A 24,796-nucleotide genomic window follows, 5' to 3' on the forward strand; every position below is an offset into this window, starting at 1 on the left:
GCCCAAGAAAAAGCCGATCAGAAATAAATCATAGTTTATATGTTTTTATTTAAACGGCAGGAGTATAGGTAAATGATTTTTCCTCATCTCAAATTTCCTAACATGTTATCGAGTGGCTACAACTACTATTTAACAGAACAAAAATATATGATCATTCTATAAACATTTGTTAATACCCATGCATAGGAATCACTATAAAAATGTCATAGAAGTACAATCCCTGTTTTCTGGGCAAACAGTGGTTTGCACAAGAATTACAGAGAAGTAAAAGGAGGAAAGGAACAGTCAACCGAGGGCAAGCATTTCACGTGTTATCTCGTGCAACTGTCTCTCCTGGGGAAGTAGGCGCTGACTTTCAGAGTAGGGGACTGAAGCTTTTGAGAGTACAGTACACGCAAACTGCCCAGATCCTCCTGGTAAAGGAGACACTCAGACAGTTTTGCGCACACGCCCTTTCCTCCCTGCTCCATGGAACAGGAACACACAGCAGCAGATTTCATGGGTTAGACAGGGAAATAAAGAATGTACCGACATCGTGTCTGATCAGAAGTTCTGTACTCAGGGCGCCTGGGTGGCTCAGTCGGTTGAGCGTCCGACCTCGGGTCAGGTCACGATCTCACGGTTTGTGGGTTCGAGCCCCGCGTCGGGCTCTGGGCTGACAGCTCGGAGCCTGGAGCCTCCTTCAGATTCTGTGTCTCCCTCTCTCTCTGTTCCTCCCCCTGCGCACTCTCTGTCCCTCTCTCAAAAATAAATAAAAGATCCAAAAAAGTCTTTTAAAGATTGTGGTGAAGTCCACGGGAGGCTTTTCAATGCAGCTGTCAAGTCCTTCGGCAAGTGAGAGCAGGAGTCAGCTCTGCCGGGGGCAGATATGGAGGCTGGAGGCCTCACGCATGAGCACAGAGGGGCATGCGGTGTAAGGGAAGGTTCGAGTGGCAGGCGGCCACATTGTCCTACATAGTCCACAAGAGCTGTTCCCATCCTCACAGCTTCCCGGTGAGCAACACACCCCGTGAAGCTCTCTGTACCCTAACAATTCCCCACTTTTCCGGGCCAGCTGGAGTGAATTTCTCTCCTGACAGCCACAGGCTCTCAGGCTACCGCAGAAACAAACACACACGTTATCTGAATGATTTTTCTCAAGTCCTTCCTGGCTTTCCCAATGATGACCAGTGTCCCCAAATTCACATCCACTTGGCAGTCTGTCAGGAACCTCAAACCTAAGATGCACAAAAGCAAACCTGTCCTCTTTCCCTTTCACATTTCCCCAAGTATTCCCGACCTCAGCAGTGCCCCCCCCCCCACCCAGTGGTTCAAATCAGAAACCTGGGGGGGGGTATCCATGACCTTTCTCTCTCTGGTGCAAACTCTAATACTGCTCAAACCCACCCATTTGTACACACACACATACACACACACACACACACACCAACTTTCCAACTTTGAAACCCTTCCCATGGTTTTTCATAGCCTATTAGCGTAAAATCAAAACTCATGTGCCCACCCTGCAATGCCCTGTGTCTGCCCGTCCTGTCTCTTCAGCATCCTGGCCACGCTTTGCCCAAGCTGAACCTTCTTCATTTCCTCACAAATGCCGTGCTTCTCTGCCCGAGGGACTTTTGTGTGCCCTGTTCCCCTCCGCAAGGAACTCTTCCCGTCCCCATCTGACTCCTGCTTTCCTCTCGTGTTTTAGCTTAGATTCCATGGCCTCCACAAAGCCTCATCTGATTCACTAAGCTTAAGGTTAAGCATCCCTAATATGTGGTCCTGTGACCTTCTGTATCTGACTACCCGTAGCACGTACTGACCTTCAAGGTCATTGCTTGTTTGTATTATCTGCCTCCCCTGCTTGACTGTGAACTGCAGGCAAGCATATCCCCAGTGTGGAGACCACAGGACCTGCGTAGGAAATAGTGGAGGAATGAATGTATTAATGCATCAAAGCAGCACTCGTGCTCAGGACAACACGTAGACCTTTTAGCGAACTGACTCTTCTACTCGTTCTGTCATCACTCGTACTCTTAGGATCTGGTGCGAGTCCCTGAACTGGAAGTCGGGAAACAGGGCCAGGGGACAACATTCATAAGAATATTTACTGTTACTATTATTAGCCCACCTGAAATCTCCCCTCACTTTCTACATTAGGCCAGTAGCTTAAACTGTAATGAATCTGACCACACTTTGTGCCCTCATGCTGAGTCCTGACCCAGGACTCTCTTGGCCCTTCATGCAAACCAATCTCAGAGGCCTTTCCAGAAGTTCCCCCTAACATCAAATTGTGGGGTGGACATAAGCCAAAAAATCGTCAGTACACACACGCGGGAGCGTATCATTCAGATGGCAAAACCGAGTTCTTGTATGGTGAGGCTGAGATTAAGATACTGACCAGGTTGTTCTCTCTCTCCCATGGGCTGCCTGTGGGGACAAGCAGTCCACTGCGGGGACCCATCACAGGGGAGAACTTGGAGCTCTGGGGGCAGGTTGGGTAGCGACTAGAACACGACAGCATGAGCGCTCAGGAACTGCATGTGTATCACGGCCTTGGAAAGAAAATAGTTCCAAGAGGGACACACTGAATGCAGATGCTTTGGACCCGGAGTGTCAGAAGGTGGAGGCAGAAGGTGGGAGGAAGCGTATTCAGGCGAGGTTGGAACCAGCACGGCTCCAAGAATGGAGTCATACATTTGCGAGTTGGGAGAGGGTTTCCGATTTAGAAGGAAGATGGTAATTTGGTTTTCAGACAGGTGGGGTTTGTGATGGCACATGGAGTCCAAGTGGAAGCGGAAGCCATAAGAAGTCAGCTGCAGAAAGCGATGACAATCAGGAGGGGACCCATGTAGAGCCTACGGTTGCAGACGGGGGAGATTCTACAACGTGAGCCAAATATAGGGCCAATACGAGCTCCCCCGTTCAGTCTAGAACACCAGGAGACACCATGGAGAAGAACTTCAAGGAGACAGAGAAAGCCAAGATCAGAGGCCGTCCAGAGCATAGTGTGAGGTTACGAGGAAGGAGACAGTAAGGAGTTGGTTTGCAATATTCAATACTGCTCAAATTATCTGAGCCCTTGCTGTGGGCTAGGCGTGTTTCAAGGAATTCTTCTTCAACGATCCCATGTAATTCCTGCAGCAACTCTGTGACAACTTGCAACTCTGTGGGTGCTATTATTATCCTTGTTTTACAAATGAGCTAACTGAGGCTCCTAGAAATGGTACAACTTATCAAGGCCATATGGCCAGTAAAACGCAGAGCTAAGATTCAAACCCATGGTCTTGGGGCCTACAGCTGGATCTTGGGAGATGAAAAGAAAGACGGAATAGGGGATATATCGGTTTTCTGTGGCTCTAGGCAGCCTGACAAGACGAAAACAAAGTATTCTGGATGAGAGCTGAAGTAGACAAAGATAGAAGTCTAAATACTCTGATTCAGTGAGGCCCGGACAGGGTGACAGATTGGTGAGCGAAGAGGCCAGGGGCCTTGAGACTCAAGTCCCTGCTTCTCACCGGCTGCTTCTGCCTGGGCAAGAGCCAGGGAGGCTCGTCCAGAGCCTTCTCCCCTGCGTGACCGGAAATGCGGCCTCAGGGGGTGCCATTCTGGCTACCTTCCAAGGGTCCAGAAGCCAATGAAAGCCGGCAGCGCAGAGATGGAGAATAGCTCATCCGCTTACTTCCCAGAGCCAAAGTGGCCAAGGTCCCCGCAAGCCCAGAAGGAGGGAGAGGCCCCCAGGGGAGTGGGATGTAGGGCAGACCAAGCAAATCCCAGACAACACTGGGGGGCTTGCCTGAGGCAAACACCAGCCTGGGGAAAGTGCAGGAACCAAAGGACCACATCTGTCAAGTCTTGCCCTTGATGCTGGGACGGACCAGAGGGACCTAAGAAGAGACGCCCCAGGCCTCCTTAAACTTGAAGCAGATCCAGGGGCCTGATATCAGGCCCGTGTGAGAAAGGAAGGCCACTCCAGGTGAGAGGGGACTGCTTCCAGTGGGCACAGACCTCTCCCGAGGGGAAATGTGGGTCTTGGCTAGACATGTCATAGGATCTCTCACCTCAGAACTGGGTAACGTGAGGCTGTCCCCACCAGTTGACCAACTCCACAAGACACACACGGCTGCACCTTCCCCTCCCCCACCCCAGCCACCATTTTTCGCTCCGCAAGAGCTGTGTCTTCTGCGTCCAGTCGATATTGCTGGCTTTAGCAAAGACTTGCAGATAAAGGGGACAGCATCTGACAAAGACTTGCAGATAAAGGGGACAGCATCTGACTTCCCAGCTCTCCCAACTCTGCACGTAGAAGTGAATCAGGGCCCATGCCAGTTGCGGGCGGGCTTTAGGTTAGGACAGCGCCCCCTGGAGTTGTGCAAATTGCCAACTCTGGCAAGCACGGAAAAATCCACAGTGAAAGAACCCTGCGCCTCCTCTCCACCCTATTTCTCTCCAACCCTGTGACACGGGCCTTCTTTCTGTCTCCATGGCTGAAGCAACCCATCCCAGTCTCAGGCCTCCATGAGACTCTCTGCCTGCACTATTTCTCCCAAGAGGTACCATGGCTACCTACCTTTTGAGAAAGCACTTATGCTTACCCAAAAGTTATTTTTAAAGTTTATTAGCTCTACCCGCCCCCCCAACACACATACATTAGAATATAAGCTCCATGAGAGTGTGACCTCTGGGTGTCTTGCTTTCTCCTGTGTCCTCTGCACCTAGGAAAGGACCAGGCTTCTCCTGAAGCTTCTCAGTAAGTGTGTGAAATGGAATCCACTCGAATTGAAGTTTCAAACCACAAAAGGTGACCAAATGTTTAAAATAATTTATCTGCAAGCAAGTAAAATTTAGTTACAAATAATCAGTTTTGCACAGCCCTCAAAATGACTCTCTATTTTCTCCCTAATGGTTTGCCTCTTTCCTTTCATCCTGCCAGATACTACACCGGGAATGTTGGGAATACATGTAAACCCCCAATGGTTTAAGGGAACCTAGGACTTTAAAAAGACGGTTGTCACTGAAGACTGGATAAAACACGCTGTAAAAGGAAAATCTCCAAAGGAGATAAAGGGCATCAGGAGTAGGGCGTCTCCTTTTTATGAACAGTTCCTAGGTGGTGCCTGACCAGCTGCTACACCCCAGTAAAATAGGCCAGCAGGGAAACCTGCCTGTGGCCCGGCTTAACCCTTCCCTGGCCCTCACCTCAGTAAGATGCTGGGAAAGATCAGAAGAATTCAAGCACTACTTGCTGCCTGGAAGAAAACAGCAAAAGGGGGGAAAAAAGACTGATTCCAATGTCACTCCCCACCCCCAAGCTTTCTTCTCCCAAAGAGCCTTCTGTTCACAGAAATTAAAGGACTCTGATAGCAGATCACAAATTCAGGACAGAAAAGCTTCACCATGCAGCCAGAGATTGCATTGTCGGTAACCAGACGTTGGACACTTTTTTTGCTTATGAACTTTTGGAGACCGTTCGAATAAAAGACTATTTGTTCCTGGACAAACACTCAACCAGCAAAGAAGCCTTTAAGAGGAGGGGGGATTTTTGTTTTGCATTTTCTCTTTGCAAAAAGAGAGAGAGAGAGAGAGAGAGAGAGAGAGAGACTTACTCTACTTGTTTTTCAGATAAAAGAAGCTAATTTGTTTACTATTACTGGGGACTCATGTCTACGAGTTCCTATGCCATTGTGGTAAAAAGAAAGGCTATTTTTAAAAAATCAAAAGCCACACAAGCCTTCATATGTAGTGTTCTTCTTCCCCTTCCTGCCTCCCCACTTTCATTTTACAGATGGCCATGAATATATAAGCCAAGTCAAAGCTCACGAGGTAACTCTCTTTTCTCTCTCTCCCCGACTCCTTGCAGAAACAGCCATACCTGAACTTGAAAAGCAATCTCTCGCCAAAGTTCAGTGAAATTCTAGCCTCAAAAGTTAACTCCTAGATTTACTCCTTTTTGGAAAATCCAACTCTTGGCATATGCAAACACATAACCTAGGCTTCAATCCCCCACCCCCCCCCCCCCACCCCCTTGCAGTGTTCACTTTCCTGGTCTACATGGAACGTTTCTGAAATCAAGCCAGCAAGATGTTGAATGATGTCCTTTTAAAAGAGGGTGTGCCATAACTGGGTCACTAACTGGGTGACTAATCACAGTTGCCTTGTAACCACAGAGACTGTGGCTTCAACCTGACTTGATCATTTGTAAACCACAAAATGACCCAGCCATCTGCAGAGGCTCTGGAGCCTGCAGACTGTCCCAGGCCTGTTCCCTCCTCAGCCCAGGCGAAATGGGAGCTGCCCTGGGCGTGGGGCCTCTGGGCCGTTGCAGCAATCAGAAGGGATCTGACCAGGTCCAACCTTTGCTTTATTCGTGTCTTCACCGGCTCCAGCCTTGCGAGCAATTGCAACAGTTGCTCTCTGCTCTGAATTCCATTTAGCCATTGGGAGTCCAAAAAGGAAAAAGAAGGGACCTACAATAAATTTGTTTTCAAGACAACAAACAAACAAACAAAGGAAAAGGGAAAGGTAACAAGAAAGAAAACTTCCTCCAACTTAGTTTGGGGTCCTTGGTTGTGTCTATCACATACTCAAGTAGTGCATGAAAACTTGATAAATCTGTCCCCAATCAGTACAGCAATTTAAGGAATTTGGGGACAGGAGCATCTTTGCCAAGGGTCCCTCAATGTGTCCTAGGTTAAGGAGTCCCTGGGGTTGGAGGGTAAGCCCCTGAGAGGGACCAGTGGCATCAGGCCAGCAAAGGAGGAGCATGAACCCCTTCCCTTCCTGTCGCCCAAGTCATAATTTTTGCAGGCCTGCAGTGCAAAAAAATAAATGAATATATATATATATATATATATTCACTTAGGAGGAAGAAGTGCCTTTATAAATGAGGGAAATGATCGATCTCAGTGGCAGGGGAAGATCTGCCCTCACTACCTCTCACCACAAAGCCCCCACCTCAACTGTCTGGCTAAAAGGGTTATTTTTTTTTCTGCTTAGGGAAAATCGGTGGAAGGTACACAGTGGACTAAGCATGGTCTCAGCCCCGCCCCCTTACCTGTGTTCCTTTCACCACCAACCCCCCCCCCCCCCCCCCCAGCAATCCCTCCAGTAGAAACCCACCTTTTTTTTCTCTCTCTCTTATCACATTAATTCAATCCGGCAACTGTTACTGTCTTGGGTAGGGGAAAAGGAGTTTTCTCCAAAAGGACGGGCGGGAGCAACAAATGGGAGGGGAACGGGCAACGCTTGTGAAATCCCAAACCGGACTGGTAAGAACAACATCATAAATTATGGATCCCTCGAGCCGCCTCTGGCCTGTCACGGCGTGATCTGTCTCCGTGGACTTGCCTGGCGCGGGCGACACTGTCGTCCGCGAGCTCGGGGCGCCGGGGCCTGGGTGGCCCTCTCCCGGCCTGGCCCCGGCGCCCTCCCACCCCCACTCCCCCCCCCACCCTCCCCGCCCCGGGGTTGGTCTGGTCTGGGCCCTCCCTGGGGACTGTTCGGAGCTCAGCGCTGCGGGACGCGCCAGCTGCGGGGACGGGCCCCTGGCCGGCCGAGCACAGGCTCGCCATTGTTCCCGGGAACCCCGCGGGAGCACCCAGCGCCCGGCTCCGCGGTCACAGCAGGGCCGCGGCAGGGGACACCAGGGGCGCGCGTGGACGCTGCGCGGTGCGCCTTCGCGGGCGGCGTGGCGGGGCCCCCAGAACAGCGAGCGACATCTGCGCGAGAGCGCGGGGGGTTGGGAGGGGAGTCGTCACACTCAGGACGCCCATCTGGACCTGCTTTCCTCCCGTGCCAGATGCGAGGAGGGAGAAGTCAAGGTTAAATGCTGCGGCGGGGGCTGCGGCGGGCGCGCAGAGCCTGGGCCCCCGCGCCGCGCCCTGCGCCCAGCTCGGCCCGCAGGCCCCTGCAGCCCCACCTTGCCCTTTGTCTTTCCTCCGGAGCAGATGTGCTGTGACCCCCTGGCATTATTCGCGCCGCCGAGATTAAAGGAGCCTCCGCCCAGTTTAGAAACTGCAACTCTTGCCCCCCCACCCCCACCCCCCCAGCAACCCCACCTAATTGTTTTTGTTTTGCTTTTTGGTAGCGAGTCAACCACTCATCAGAAGGTGGGCAAACCCCTCGGCTCGCATTTAAATATGTTTCTGTGCCAAATCGGCCTGCTGTTCTGCCCTTTTAGCTACTGTCACCGGCACCACAGAAACAATGAATTACCAAGAATAAGTCACCGAACACCGACTCAGCCTGCAGATGTTGTCTGCTGAAGGCTGCCTATTGACGAATGTGGAAGGCTGTGTGTGTGTGTGTGTGTGCGCGCGCGCGCGCGCGCGCGCGTGTGTAAAGCCAACAGCCTCACGTTTGTTCTTTGGTGATTCGTCTTCAGTATGAAGCCCCCCCCCCTTTTAATGATGAAAGGTCAATTATGAGACCCAAAAAGAAGCCACCTTCTCTGGCAGGCCCGCACTCCCAGAAATGCACGGGAGAGCTGGGGTTTCTCATGCGGCAGAGACAAGGGAACTCCAAATCAAGCTGAATTGTGTGTGAGTCAGGCCCTGGAGAAACTGTGGGCAGAGGAAATGTGAGTGGTGGTTTCCTGGATTTCTTGTGCAGGAAGAAACCACCAGTGGGAGGGAGGGCAGGGAGGTGGAGGAGGGGACCGAGGCCTGGGAGGGAGGGAGAAGGGCCTCCTTCAGGCCGAGGGGGAAGGGCGGGGTGGGTCTGCAGGAGGCTGGGGCTGCCTTTGTGTTGTTTGTGTGGGCAGGGGCTGGGCCTGGCGACGGCCGGAAGTGCGCCCCGAGCGAGCGGTCAGCTGCCCACCCCCCAACACCAGGTAACAGCTGGCACCTGTGCTGGAAAACGCAGCTAGCAGCATCATTATTTAGCATTAGAGCATTCCAGAAATAATTACTGCCAGTTAGAAACCGCAAAGGACAGAGGGAATTGGAACCTCAGACCCCCTGCTTATCAGACTCCCAGCGTTTTGAGGACGGCCTCGCACAGAGCCTGGGTCTGGGACGACAGCCGGAAGCCAGAGCCAATGGGCTCTTTTCCAGGGCTCATCCTGGCTCAGGGGTTAAATTAGGGTCACAGATAAAATGTCAAAGGTCATCACACTGACATTTTCTGACATCCAAAGCAGTTTTGCCTGGAATCCAGAACTTTCCTTTTCACCTGGAATTAAATGGGTCAAATAAAGGAGAGCAGGTACCTTGGTCTTCAGATAATAATGCTAATATTAGCTCAACCGTTAACAATTGTTGAGCTTTTTTATGTGTCGGACACGATGGAAATACTTTGACGACTTCTCTCCCTCAATCTTCCGGGCCTTAAAAGGAGGTCATCACAACCTCCTATCACAACCATTTGACAGATGAGTACACTGAGGCTCAGAGAGGTCCGGGAGAGGGAGCAAAGTTACTCAGCAGTTTGCGGCTTTCCCCTACTGCCTACAGGTGCTGAAAAACTGACAGAGAGTAAGGAAAATGGACTGCATGCACTCTGGTTATCCGCGGCCCAAAGAGGGATCCTTTCCCAAAGCCTGAGATTTGATATATAAATCCCAGTTTTCCAAACACACATTCTCTCTGCCTATATCGTCGTTGGGGTCAGCAGTAAATCTCACAGAAGTAAATGCTACGATTTCTGGAAAAGAAGATTTTTGTTTTTTCCAGTGCCTTCTTTTACAGATTGGTAATTTCATGAGGAATGTTTCATAAACTTGCTTATTAACAAGCTTACACTCAACACCTGTAACTATCTGGACAACAATAAGGCAAACACTTAACGAATCAAAACTGGCTTTACAACTGAGTCCCAGCTAGGCCAATAAACTCACTTCCCAGCTGCTGACCTAATTTTTTTTTTTTTTTTACATTGTCGTGACTGAAATCAACATGGGCATTTAATTTCAGATATTAATGTTGAATTTAAACCATCAGATGGTGATGCCAAACTAAAGCATTGTTGTTATTAATACTGATAATAATTATTAATAACAATCACTAACATGAACTAGGCTATTATGCGTTGAATATCACACCGAGTGTTAAACATTCATCAGCTCATTTAATCCTTACAAAGAAAGCCCAGGTTTCCACTCGTTCTTCCCAGTCTCCTCTCCACACACACAGTATCCAGACAGCTCTTATTAAAATGTAAACAAGGTTAAGAAAAAAAAAAACTTTTTTTAATGTAAAAAAGAAAAGGGGCACCTGGCTGGCTGAGTCAGTAGAGCGTGAGACTCTTGATTTCAGGGTTGTGAGTTCAAGCCCCACATTGGGCGTGGCGCCTACTTTAAAACAAAAAAAAATTTTTTTTATTTCAATGTAAATAAGGCCAAGTCCTGCCCTTGGTTAAAGTCTTCCCAAAGTGCACAAGAAAACTCCAGCTGCTTCCCTTGGCCCACAAAGCATCACCCGAAACTGCCTATTGCCTATTTACTCCAGCAGCCCGCATCGCTGTCCTCCAGCCATGAGTCAGGCCCTTCTAGTAAAGATCAAAGACATTCCCACCTCAGGGCCTTTGCACATATTTCTCCCTCTGCCTGGAATATCCAGCCTTTGCCTGGCTAATTTTTTTTTCATTCTTCAATTTAAATGTCTCCACATCATGGAGACCTTCCTTCAAACCAATCAAATCACCCTAGCACTCTATTTTCCTGCATGGCACTTAAAATCATGTGAAATTAGTTATTTTTCTGTCTGCTTGCTTATTCCTTTTCCTCCCTGAGCCATAAGAACCAGCAGGACAGGGACACAGATTCAGCATTGCTCTCCAATGTGTCACTGAAGCCTAGGACTCCTGGGGCACACAACAGTATTTGTTAAATTGATAAATAGAGGGACGGGACGCCTGGGTGGCTCAGTCGGTTGGGTGACTGGCTCTTGGTTTCAGCTCAGGTCGTGATCTCACGGCTCATGAGTTCAAGCCCCAAGTCCAGCTGTGCGTTGATGGTACAGAGCCTGCTTGGAATTGTCTCTTTCCCTTCCTCTCTGCCCTTCCCCTGTTCCCGGGCACAAGATCTCTTTCTCTCAAAATAAATAAATAAACTTTAATAAATAAATAAATCCATAAGCAAGTAAATAGAGAAGCACTCCAGGAGGTAGACAGTGTTATTATCCCCACTTTGTAAGTGAAGAAACTGAGGTTCAGGGGTGTTAACTAATTTCCCAGAAGTCCTACAGCTGGATCTGGAATGTGGCAATGCGTGTTTCAGATTGCTAGCATTGACTGGTTCCAAGGACAAACTGATACACACACATGATCATGAAGAAATGTTAAATAAAATCACATTGAATTCCATAGAAAATGAACTTACCTTGTGAGAACCATTTAAATTTACAGAAGGGGAATATTTCCAAACACCCCAGAGATTAACACATCATCTGGTGCATTTATTCTAGCCACACAGGTTAACATTAAAGTGCTCTGTGATTTCAGAATACTAGTTCTGATTTTTTAAAGGTTTCAAATATTTGAGCATTTAAACTGTGTTTCTTCAAATAGTACAAATGCCAATGGGTATTCCGTCCAGTCATTTCTCCTCTTACCTAAGGAAACCAGCAGAACGTGGTTTTATTGCACAATAGTAGGAGCCAAACGTAGCCACAAACCCAGTGACCTGTCCTTCTAGTACTTTTAAAATCTTGGAATAACTCATCAGCAGCCCTCCCCCAAGGGACAGGCAAAATTCAAGTAAATGAAGAAGCCCTGCTTTCAACCTTAAGTTGCTGGAGTCCCTTCAAAATCAAAGATTCACGGTTTCCAGACAGCAAGCAGGCCGCTTTGTCGTAACCAGAAAAACGTCACTGGTCTTATCTTCGCGGCGCTTTCACAGCTCTGATAAACCTGATGTCCCACGGAGGAAATGCAACAGTGTTTCCAGTAAAGGCCTGCAGGCCCCAGATGGAGGAGCTTCCCTTCAGAGAACTGAAGTGTTCTGTTTCCTTCCGGTAGGAACCATAGATGCTCTACAGAAAAATACAGGAATTCGATTCACACAGAGCAAAACACGACAACCCCAGGGGGAGGGGGAGCTTTTCCTGAAATATATGAGTTTCCCTGGTTTCACATGACACTATATGGTTTACAGCTCATGTACCACAGGGGGCTGAAAATTGTCATTTCCTGGCCCCTCCAATGGTGGTTTTCCAGTGAGGAGAGCATTCTGACTAACCCAGGCTACTTTTTTTACCCTGAGCCGCCTTCTGGTGAACGAAAGCCTACTTCTGCTTGCCAGGGGAGGGGACGAGAAGGTGGGCTGCAGAGAAACGACGTGGAGTTAGTCTTGTAATCAATCATCCCGGCCCATGGTGAGGGTTTTACCAACAAAACCTACCCACACAGACCGGCATCGATACCCATCCTCGAGATGTTATTTGAAGTGTAAATGAGGCATCATCTACCTTTCTGTCAGCTGGGTTTTTTTAATACAAATACGCACACCAGATTGAGATTTTTAAGACGACTTTGTGACATCCAAACTTGACTGCAAAAACATAGGCAACAGCAATGATACGCACTTCTGATGCTTTTGGCACACAGTTGTATTTTCACTGGTCCACTTCATCTTTCACAAGTTGAAGGGTGTGTGTGTGTGTTGGGGGTGGACTTTTTGCATCTTGAGACTTCTCTGTAACACTTATTTGCTGTTCTACTTAAATGAGGTTGAAGTTCAACAGAGTAAGAAAAGGGAAGCTTTCCGTTTGCTCTGGTTCCATAGATACATCCGTCATTTCTTCTCTTCTGTGTGGCTGTTGTAAAAATTGCCCGTCCATGGAGGCAACATCAGGACCCACTGAGGAAGGCAAACCTTCGCATCCCAGATGAGACCAGCTGTCTGTAGAAATGATCACTCTAAGGACGGTCAGTGAATCCACGGCTTCTAGAAATGTGAGACCCCCACTCCCACAGAGTGGTAGACCTACATTCTCAGGAAGGTAATATCAAGTCACCAAATGGGAATTTGGGCTGATTGTAGTGAGCGAACGAAGTGAACCAAGCTCAAGGAAGACTCTTACAGAGCCGAAGTGATCAACCTGGGGACTTTTAAGAAGGGAGTTGATCCAGAAATGTTCACTCTCTTCCTAGTGTTGCTGGGGGGAAGGGGAGGAGAATAGAACCTCCAATAACCATGAGTAACATTGTCAAGTGCCCTGGGATACACCTCCCCAAAACAGAGTTGGAAGCTGGAGGCTTTAATGAACAGAAGTCAGCAGCCGCCAGTGTTCTAGGATTCTCCACCATTCGGTTGATACATTTTCCATTAAATATGAATTAACGGGACTCATGGTTAACATGTCAGTTTCTTGTAGGTTTTGATTAAGCAAGAGGGTTCTAAGCCAAACATTTCCAGCTGCCCTAACTAATCATTCCTTGCCCTGAGAAGCGCAGGACCAGACTGGGGACCCAGCTTGGTAGTGCCCCTTGGGAAACAAGCCTGTCTGGCCAACTCACCCCCTAGATAACATCTCCAGCTTCTCTCTAACCAAAACAAAGCAGCGTGAGCCCATGAGAGACAATATCTGAGAGACAATATCAACATCTGATTTTTTTTACATGATTCATAACTATTAGTCAAAAAGTGGCCCGTCTTCAATAGAGTCTTGAAAATACACACCCAGAGTCAGTGTTTCTAGGGATCTTCCTTCCAGAAATAAATGCTTGAAGAAGGATCTTCCTGAATGGATATAACGATTTCTAGTGCAGCGAGAAGCCCAGAATATTTCCCAAGGAAATTCCAGGCTATTACATGGTGTGGTCGGCTTAGATAGTAAGGCCTCTTAGGAAGCAGAAGAATGCATCCGTGAATAAATGAACACAGCACCACTCAGACAGTGAGAAATGAGGAATCCCACTGTGTTCTGGGGAGAATACTTGTTTTCAGGATTTTTTTTTTTCACTGTGGAGGAAAGCCACGTGTGATGTGGTCGTGCCCCGCAGCCTGGAGACGATTACACCAGGTTTTCAGAGAACATTCTGGTCTCATCCACATTGTGTTTGCCTCAAAGCCTTCCTCATCAGCATCAAGTTACTCAGGTGATCCTGCAATTTACCTGAAGGCATTAGAGGAGTAATGTAAAAATCTAGAAGAATTGAGCTCATAAAGTGATAAGTAACATAACTCTGTGAGCCTATTAGAGGGGAAAATTGAAAAGGTTGCAGCCAATTATTAATAAGACAGGTGAACAGGTGCTGTCTAGAGAGGTGTCTGGACTGGGAAACAGATTGCCGATATGAAAATGCTCAGGGCAGAAGTGGCCACCTGGCAGGCTTAGGGATGAGTCTGGCCAGGAGAAGCTGTGTTTTGATAGTCCACAGGGATTTAAAAAAAAAAAATGAGGTGACATAAAATCAAGGGGTTTTTTTTGCATTTAGAAAAATCTGTCTGTTTTTCTTTGTCACGCTAGCAAACAAAATTCTTCATTTTTAGTTTGAGTCCTCTAACCTGGGTCAGAAAGAACAGGATTAAGTGATTGCTCTCATCCAAACCACCAAATGTTTTGCTTTTAGGAAAATGAAACCACCTTACTTCCTGGAAGAGAGCTAGCTCTCAGGTGAGGCGGCCGGGAGGCCCCCCCACTCCCCCCCCCCCCCCCCCCCCCCCCCCCCCGCACAAAATTTAAGGAGGCACTCAATGTCCGGCTTGCGCAGGCAGGTGCATGAGTGGTACCTGAGACCAAGGGCCTCCTTAAATTTTGTGTTTGCCTCTCCCTGGAGTTCTGACCCACAGTAATCACTGGGCAGTGGGGAGGGAGACCGAATGCAGAATGGTAGATAAAATGAAGGCTCTTTTATTAAAATGAAATTAAAAAAAAAGTGTCAGCCTTCCCATTTTTATTATATTAGAACTCAAATTACAAAACTCTGAATTGTAATCCTCTTGATGACCTTGAAATAGGCATTTACTCCATCACCTCATCCAAGAACATGCTCTTAGAAGCCTTTAGAAGCTTCTCTCAGTACTGCAATCTGTGGTTTAATAAGGTTGTTTCTTGCTACTATTGAAACCTATCTGCCTGCTCCCTGTACCTTTGGAATAGCTGAGCAATCTTTTTTAACCTTTAGTTTAAAAAAAAAAAAAAAAACTTCTTGTGGTCACATCTTAGCCTTTCTCAACGCCTTTCACCTTTTCTTATCAAACCCCTTTTCCTGTAGTCATTGAGATTATAAGTTTCTAGACTTTCCATCTGTCATACACCCAACAGTGATACCACCTAGAGCTTAAAAAAAAAAGTCCCTATTCCACAAAGATCTTTCTTTCTTTAAAAAAAATTTTTTTTTAATGTTTATTTATTATTCAGAGACAGAGAGAGATAGAGCATGAGCAGGGGAGGGGCAGAGAGAGGGGGAGACACAGAATCTGAAGCAGGCTCCGGGCTCTGAGCTGTCAGCACAGAGCCCGACGCGGGGCTTGAACTCACAAACCGCGAGATCGTGACCTGAGCTGATGAAGTCGGACGCTTAACCGAATGAGCTACTCGGGCGCCCCAAAGATCTTTCTTTCAGCAAATGTTGGTTTAGGTTTATATAGTACGTACTAGAACTAAACAGAGGCTGGTCCTTAGGAGAAACACTATATACGTTCTTCAGGCCAAGAAGCTCTGATTGTTCAATTCTCTGAACAAAAAAGCCAAAGGTGGCACCTTCTCCATTGGCCCCTTGACTTCTAACACAGCACATGACTCTGTTACCTTGACTGATAGTCTCAGGGGAAGGGGTCTGACCTGAAGGAACCAGTCTGTAGGCTGGTTAGTGGCTATGAGGTGGCCTGACATGAACACACTGCTTAACATGGACGCTCTGTTCTAGATGCAAATAAACCCAATGAGATACCCTTGAGGGAACTGCAGGTACTAAAAGGAAACAAGAGTGGAGTAAGCAGAGGTGGAAAGGGGCCTAGAGAAGAAAACAAACAGAAGGCACAAAGGCATGGAATTTGGGAGGCAGGAAAGGCCAAGAATTGATAGTCTGGAAGTGGAGGGAAGGAGGAGGAGAGAACCAGTGGGGACCGGAGGAAAAGGGGCCAAGAGGGTCTGAGACGCTGACTGGATTGTGTTTGTCAGCATCCGGGGGACTTGCTTCAGGCAGCAGCAGTGGCCGCGATTTCCTTGGAGCATCTCTGCTCAGGGCACTCAGTGGCTTCGGTCAAGAAGGGAGTGGACTGAACCTAGCTTCACCTCAGCTCCAGCCCAGGACTGGCCAATCAGAGCCTTCCATACACCAGACCACAGAGCCCGCGGCCAGCATGTGACCCACACCGGGTCAACTGAGAGCCCCGAATGCCGGCTTCTAGAACTCTTACTGTCACTGCAAAGATAAGTTCTTTCTGCTGCCCTTGTAAAGTTGACATCGCCAGGAGCCACCATACGGAGAAAGTCAGTCCCAAAGTGAAGTCGGGCCCTAGAAAAGCAGAGCCAAAGGGTAGAGGGAGAAAGCCAGAATGATGAAAATGAGGCACACCTCTAGACCTCAGTGATACAGTAAAAGGCGTCATAATGGGGCACCTGCGGAGCACCTATCACAGGTCCTTTGCCTCAGAGGACAATGGCATAATTGGGGACAGCTTGGAAAGATCAGTCCTCGTTATTTCTCGTATCTACGATATATACCTACACAATACTCGCTGCAAGAAAGAAGCTTGGGATACAACTGCTTCTTAGCAAGTGACGGTTATCATTATTAGGACAGGATACACTCATTATCACCCAGCGGACTCCCATCTCAGACTCTCAGGGCAAAGTCACACGCTTTCAAAAGTACCCTCGAAAATCCCTTAGAAGACTGTCACATTGGAAAGTCCAGTACCTCCAGATTGTCCTCATTTCTGGACACATCACTGCTGCTTCAACAAAGTACCAACTGGGGTTGTGGGTTTACATGTGGGTACTTGGACAGAATTCATCTCTTTAAATGCCAGAGTGACAGAGATCATACCACAAAGGCACAGGGCAACTGAGACCCGTGGAAAGAATGATAGACATCTGACCCCGTCTCCGCCCTCTAGGGGTGTCGCTCATCGCTCATCGAGTGGTCTAGCACAGGACATCGTCTGAGCTATTTCTTACGTTGTTATTCTGCCTCCTCAACATCTTCTTTTTTTTTTTTTTGGCCTGAGTTCTTATTGCCAAACTCACGAAGGCAAACACACATAATGACATTTAGGCTGTAGTTTTACTGTCAATTCTGGCTAAGTGATCACTATCAAGTTACACACAACATCGCCCGGCACCCACATAGCAACGGCCAGGTCAGTCTATATGGAAAGTTCTTTGACCTTTGGATTGTGTTTTCCCCAGAAGGTTAGGAAAGATAAAAGAGGTACTTTCAGGGGCGCCTGGGTGGCTCAGTTGGTTGAGCGTCTGACTTCGGCTCAGGTCACGGTCTCATGGTTGGTGAGTTCGAGTCTCGAACTGGGTTCTCTGCTGTCGGCGCAGAACCGGCTTCAGATCCTCCGTCTCCCTCTTTCTCTGCCCCTCCCCCACTCGTGTGTGTGTGTCTGTGTGTGTGTGTGTGCGCGCGCACACGTGTATGCATGTGCTCTCTCTCAAATATAAATAACCATTTTTTAATTAAAATTTTTTTAACATTTATTTATTTTTGAGACAGAGAGAGACAGAGCATGGACAGGGGAGGGGCAGAGAGAGAGGGAGACACAGAATCGGAAACAGGCTCCAGGCTCCGAGCTGTCAGCACAGAGCCCGACGCGGGGCTCGAACTCACGGACCGCGAGATCATGACCTGAGCCGAAGTCGGACGCTCAACCGACTGAGCCACCCAGGCGCCCCGAAATAACCATTTTTTAAAAAAGAGGTATTTTCAGAAAGTAAACTTTGTGGTAATTTTAATACAGTCCTTGGCTACTTTACAGTATAAGAGTTTAGCAAAGCAAAAGTTTGGCTTTCCCAAGAAAACTGTAATAGCCAACGAGAAAATCAGCATAAGTGTCATTTCCTTCCTGACCATCACTGGTCTTACAAAGTGAGTGCTCTTGTGGGAGCCCTGCCCAGGGGAAAACGGTGTAGCAAAAATGCCCACCAACAGGGCACACAGAAAGTCGAGGTGTTGTGTCCTCACAGGGCCTACCCTTCACCCTGAAGGAGGAAATTTGATTCAGTTAGCCCCCATTTTACACACTGAACCCAGACGGGAGAGGAACATGATATGGTTTGAGAGGGTGCAGAAGGTCCTAGAAACATTGACACCACAGGGTAGGGGTGGGGGATCGGGATGCAAGGACGGAGCAAGGAATAAGGAATAAAAGTCACGGAGAGCACATATTCCATTCAAGTTTCGGGAGGCAGCTGGGACACAGAGGAGGTGGGGGGTGGCGCGGTGACTGGAGTCGTGGAACATTCTTGACGGCTCGGAAGTAATCTGCCCAGAGGCACGGGACCCTAGTAACTTGGTTCTGGGTCTCTCTCAACACCTCCTTCCTGCCAAAGACAGCAGACTAATATAATGGTTAAGAGTTCAGGGTCTGAGTCAGATAAATGTGGATTCCAATGTTGACTGTCACCGGGTTGATGCCCCAGAGCAAGGTCTCCCACATCCCTTTGCCTCAGTCTCCTCACCCGTGAAGATGACAATGCTACCTATCTCAGAGGATTATACGACACAGTGGATGAAAAGCGTCTGGCACAGAGAGAAGGTTCAGTAAATATTAGTTGCTGTGATGTCTTCTATCCCATGTTAATTATTTATGCAGCGCCTGTGCTAACTGATGTGTGTATAGATTATTGACAAAGCAGCATTCTCCTCTGGGCGGCCTGAGACAGTATGGAATACTTAGGATGTCACTTTGATCTTGTATGTGTTTACAGTCAGCAGAAATTAATTCACACACTACATTTGTCAGTCACCATAGGCTTCAGGGTCCCGCTGAGGAAAGACCTTGAGCCAAAGAAGAGAGAAGCACTCAATGTCAATAAGCGAATTTCAATCTTCACCAAAGTGGGCTCTTAGGCAGCTGAAGTCGCAAAAACGTGAGCTGTCTTGGGATGGTCTCCCTGGACAGTCAGGCGCAAGTACGGCTTTTACCTTCCGGGAGAGAAGTTATGAGAAACGGAGGTCTTCAAATTCACACCCCAAAGACAACAGCTGGAATGACGCCACAGCAGGCCCTGCCACACACAAGCTGGTGAGAAGTGGGTACCCATCTTTGCGATTTCACATTTGCATCTGAAGATGGGTCCTCCTGATGTTCGCACCGCTAGGAGACTTAAACTGTGTTGGTTGTTTTAGACCAGCGGGGCTTCCCTTGTTGAATATCACCTATATTTTCTGCTGAATTACCCAAGAAGGAGATCTAAATTCATGAAATCATCTCTTCATCTCTGGAAAGTAAACGGGTTGAGAAAGCAGCTCTGGTAATATTCATTACAGTTTAAAAAAAAAAAAAAACGCTTTTTTTTTTTTTTTTCCATTTCATCGCTGCCATAATTAATTTCGTGGCCCAGGTACAGGAAGAGATTTAAAGCCATGTTTATAAAATGAATTAGCCTCTCCCCCATCTTATTTAGAGTTCTCCATTGTGAATATACTCAAATTGTAATGGAGAGGCAATTTATGAGAAGGCTCTCTGGCGTCCTTGATTCTGTATCCTCCAGAGGATTTATTATTTAGTTCTTTCCTCCCACGGGACCAGAAGAGAGACCATATGGCTGAAAGACAGAGGTTTTGCCACTTTTTGTTCAAAAGGGATTGTTCTTCAAACATCACTTTGGGGATATTTCAGCGAGGCTCGTTTGCGGCGGGGAGTGGGGAGGGAGAAATGAGGCGGGTAGGCAGGGTGGAGTGGGCATGTCCAAAAGTCATCAGTATGTGTGCAGGTTCCCTGAAGGGGGCTGCAGGGGTGATCGTGGGTGAGGCCATCTGCAGGCATACACAGCCCTGGGATGGGGCCGGGGGAGACCTCGTTCTAGACCTGCCTCTGCTCTGATCTTGCCCTTGATCCCGGAAAAACCATGCATTCCCTGCTTTCTCAGCAGGAAGATGAGGAAATTGGAACAAACAAGTTTTAAGGTCTCCTCCAGCTATGAAATTCCATGATTTACCAATTTACCGGTTGTAAAACTCTTCCTCATTTCAACATGTCGCTGCGGTTTGGCTGGCCGATTACATACATACATACACATCTTTAAAATTGTAACTCTTTGCTGTAGTGAGCCGTATCATGGACGACAGCAAAAAGGTTTAGCTAGTCAGCAGACATTAGTCACGTATGGCTCTTTACATTAAACCTTGGTCTTCCATTATACGAGCTACATTTCTAGGGCTGCATGGCCACACGTGGCTAGTGGTAACAGTATAGGAGAGCACAGACATAGAACGTTTCCATCATCATGGAAATTTCCATTGGACAGTGCTGTAATTAGCAGGGAAATCATTTCTTTTGTTTTTTTTATTTAAAAAAAATTTTAAGGGGGGGGCGCATGGGTGGCTCAGTCAGTTGAGCGTCTGACTTTGGCTCAGTTTTGTGAGTTCGAGCCCCACAGTGGGCTCTCTGCTGTCAGCACGGAGCCTGCTTGAGATCCTCTCTGTCCCCCTGTCTCTCTGCCCCTGCCCAGCTTGCACTCTCCGTCTGTGTCTCAAAAATAAGTAAACATTAAAAAAAAATTTTTTTGAAGTAATCTCTACATCTAATGTGGCATTCGAACTCACAGTTCTGAGATCAAGGGTCACGTGCGACACTGAGCCTGCCGGGTGCCCCAGAAAGAAAATAATCTCTAAGTAAAGGACTAGCTCAGGTGCCCAAGACGGGCTACCATCCCATGGGGAATTCTTCCTCAGAAGAATGATAGATTGAGAAATCATGATCTCCAAAGCCAGGCCCATAAGCAAATAGTCATTTTTTTTTTTTTTTGGCAGATTTTAAGGCATCCCAAAACCCCATTTAAAAACACCTTCCCCACAAGCTTGCCATGGGGTTTCCCCACCCACTCTTACTCGCTTCTCTCCCTCTCTGCCACCCCTGCCAACTTCCTCCTGTCTCCACAGATCTGGTACCTAGTGACCCTGATGTAATAACTGAGGGAAGCAGCAGTTAGACAAAACTATAGTGTTTTCCTCCATTCAAATGTGTCATTGATCATAGGGCATAATATTGTTTGATTTTGGTCTTTTTATTTTGAGATAATTTTTGATGTTCAGATGAGTTGCCGAAATGATACAGAGTTCCTGTATCTCATGCAGCTTCCCCTCTGTTAACATCTTACGTAACCATCATGCAATTATCAAAACGAAGAAATGAACGTTCCTATGACTCTGTTGGGTAAATGGCGGACTTTATTTGGATCTCATCAGCTTTTTCACTTATTCCTGTTTCTACTCCAGACCCAATCTAGCATCCCACATTGCACTTGGCTATCACATCTCCTTGTCACCTCCTCTCAGTCCCTCCTTGTCTCTCATGAGCTTGACACTTTTAAAGAGTGTTTTGTCAGGAAGGTTGTGGAATGTTCCTCAACTTGGCTTTGCTTGATGTTTACTCATCATAAGATGGAAATCATGCATTATTGGGAAGGCTACTTCAGAGGGAAGGTATCTACAACGTCCCTCACAGTGCATCCTATCAGGAGGTACTGAAGTTCTCTCCAGCACAGGGATGACTGTAGCAAATTAAGCCCCTGAGAGAGTAAAGTCAACACCCTGGTTCTTGTGCCCCAGGACTCAGCCAGTGGCATCAGGGTGGGAGCCAACCTGGGAGACAATAACCATGGGGTCTTCACTGGAGAGGTTCTGTGATGGAATCTGAGGGCATTATTCCTTTTTCTCGCACCCTCCTAGAAATTCTCTGAGATTCCCAGTAGCTTTTTAAATGAGTTTCTTTTTTGCTTAAATCAACCACAGCGAGTTTCTGGTGCTTGCAACTAAGAATGCTCACAGATGGAGAAATTGGAACCAGAGGTGGTTATAGGAAACAGACTTTGAGGGAAGGAGGGAAATCTGGGATTGGTTAATAGGCCTAGTTGGGGAAGGTAGCAGGGGGGAAAAAAGTGCAGGTAAGGATGTGACTCTGTCAGGTCCTCCAGCACGGTGACAAAATAGTTCACTGTGACCTGTCGTCCTCTGAATAAAGCACCCATTCACAGCAGGTTTCAGGGGAACATATGACTACTGCCAAACAATGGTACGGAAACCATAAGGAATTAAAGCTCTAAGGGCGGGGTCGGTATCTCTACAGGGGATGGGCAATTAACGAAGGTTCAAATATGTAAATTCTCGGCCCAAAGCATAGTCAGAAGATGCGAGACTTGTGCGGCTGTTAAAATAAACTCTTATTTCTTGCAGCCATATGCCTGAGGAAGCCAAAAGCCAAACTCAAAGTTGGATCCTGCAGGCCGATGAACTCTGTTGCCAGTTGAATTTACAGCCTCACTATGCCTTTTGTGCAAAATTTAGAGCATTGATTAGGAAAGAGTAAAAGCCTACAAGTTGGAAAGCGGATCTGGGGAAGATCCAACAGGCTCTGGGGACTAAGAATCTCTGGCTCCCCCCAAACCTGTCACAAAGGCCACAACCGCCCCTCTCTCCTCTGACGAAACCACCGTTGCCCTGTGGAAGAACCCCAGTCACTTCATCTGAGCAAAACTGTCCTTATACCCCACACTATGACACTCTTAGACTTCTGAGTGTCGTAACTAGAGTAAGTCCCAGGATGTTCTGGAAGGTCAAGTCTAATACCAAACCTGAGCAGAAAAGACTCACATACCAAAATAAGAAGTTTATTTTAGCACAAATCTGGCAGATGGATCGGGGGATGTATTCTGAAGAGCCACACCAAGGAGGGAAATACGTATTTGTAGACTGAATTGAATTTTATTATGGGTGTATTTTCCAGAGAGGCTGGATTCATTGAGTTAGCTCAGGCAGCTGGAAAGAGTTTTAGTTATTTGTTCAGTTGACTAAAGTCTGTAATCATTGATAGTCCCTGCTGAATGAGACTGAGATGCCAAAAATTAGTTGATAAAATGTAGTTGAGGGAATCCAAGGACTTGGAGTCTGGGGAGAGAGGAACACTCGGAGAAGGTTTAGCATAAGTGATGAAGCGGAACACATTCCCTCAACCCTTATGTCTCCAAAGAGGGCCTCAAGAAAACATCCCTTCATCAAAACATCGAGAGATGCATGGGTGAAGTCAGGGCCAGTGTTCTTATATGGCACCATGGTTGCCATTTTCTACAGGCTGGGTTGCTGGTGGTCATAGGAAACACTCACTCCTGGAGACCTGCAACACCACCGAAGCTGACCAAAATCCCATCCTAGGAGATTCGATGGAATCTTAAACCCTTCCCCCATTACTGTGTCGCCTCAACAGTTAGTGGAATCCTCACTCCGGCTCTCCCTTAGAGGCGAAATGAAGGCTACAAGGGTCAGAGAATCTGATGGAAGTCCTTGAAGCATGCGGACAGCCTCTTAAAAAATAGTAAATAAAAAACTATGCTTTTTCTCTGGGAGAGTTGCAGAGATAAGCTCTCTCACCAAAGACATAAGGGGTTGTATAGTACACAAATCAGTCAGAGTCCATTTCTGTTGCTTCTGACTAAAAATGCTCATTGATAAAGGAATCGAAACCAGAACTGTTTACAGGCGACAGACCTCAGGGTGATGCAGAGGATAGATAGGATTGGGAGAATGAAGGACAGGGGATTATCATGAGGTTAATAAAGCGGTTGCTCTAATTGCCCTGCTCTTTCAGGTGAGGTCTCCCTACTGAAATAAATAAACATGGCTTCTGGGACTTTCTGTGCAGGTACTGACTTTTAAAAGGCGTGTATTCTTGGGGCGTCTGGGTGGCTCAGTTGGTTAAGTGTCTGACTCTTGATTTCGGTTCGGGTCATGATCTCAGGATGGAGAGATGAGTCCCGTGCTGGGCGTGGATCCTGCTGAAGACGCTCTCTCTCCCTCTCCCTCTGCCCTTCCCCCACTCCTGCCCTCTCTCTCTTTCTCAACACAAACAAACAAATAAGAAAAGTAAAGGAAGCAATTTACCAAAAAGTGCGTACTTTTTCCCTCCAGCTCCACGAACAGAGAACATCAGACGTTTGTTTTCGCCCGGTTGGGCGGCAGGATACCTCTGGATCATCTAGTTCCAGGGGCTGTGCCAAAGGGTCGCCGGTCATCTCTCTTTCCCAAAAGACCTCACACCGATCCACTGCAGTGATAACGTCACGACGATAAAACGTGCAGAAAGTCACAGGTGCCCACGATGTCTTGGCAAGGGATATGTAAGCCAAAGGCATCAGATACATCCCACGGAAACAAAGGCCACATCAGTCAAGTTTCTGGGAGGGCCTTAAGGGCCTAAAGGGATATCTTCTCAAAAGTGGAGAACTAATCGTTGTGCCTTACAGCCCCTAAGAAAGCACGATGCCTTGTGAACTTCTTTGGAGTTTGGACGTGACACATGGGACATTTGGTAGGACGCATTCCCCCCCCCCCCCCGCCCCGTCCATGTACCAGGTAACTTTAGAGACTACGCTCCATGAGGAGGGGCCAGCTCACCTCCAAATTGCTGGTCTGAGGCAGCATCAGCCCTTGCACTTGAGCCTTATGACAGCGGATCCAATGGAGCCAAAGCGTCCGTACGAAACCTCCGCTGGGCCCCTGCAGTATCACAACAGGGGCCTGTAGGTTTGGGAAGCACAGCCACAACCTGTCGGCAAGAACTCTTTCTCTTTTGAGAAATGGGCATGGCCACCGGATCCTGACGGATGTTGAAACTCGATGGGTAGGGGCGCCTGGGTGGCTCAGTCGGTTAAGCGTCCGACTTCAGCTCAGGTCATGATCTCGAGGTCCGTGAGTTCGAGCCCCG

General features: G+C 47.7%; 1 long non-coding RNA gene across 2 annotated transcripts; it reads right to left on the reverse strand.

Annotated features, from left to right (window-relative positions):
- Positions 1-701: 701 nt before the first annotated feature.
- LOC115506447 lies at positions 702-7,373 on the reverse strand. Of its 2 annotated transcripts, XR_003966387.1 has the most exons (6): positions 7,102-7,373; positions 6,337-6,401; positions 5,182-5,231; positions 4,662-4,809; positions 1,806-1,896; positions 702-1,094 (listed from the first exon to the last, which is right to left on the reverse strand). It is a non-coding gene; the product is annotated as an uncharacterized LOC115506447 (long non-coding RNA). The 2 variants fall into 2 exon arrangements; XR_003966386.1 differs by lacking the exon at positions 7,102-7,373 and having other exon boundaries at positions 6,337-7,009.
- Positions 7,374-24,796: the final 17,423 nt, after the last annotated feature.

The sequence above is a fragment of the Lynx canadensis genome, chromosome F2, assembly GCF_007474595.2.
Source record: "Lynx canadensis isolate LIC74 chromosome F2, mLynCan4.pri.v2, whole genome shotgun sequence".
NCBI classification, from domain to species: domain Eukaryota; kingdom Metazoa; phylum Chordata; class Mammalia; order Carnivora; family Felidae; genus Lynx; species Lynx canadensis.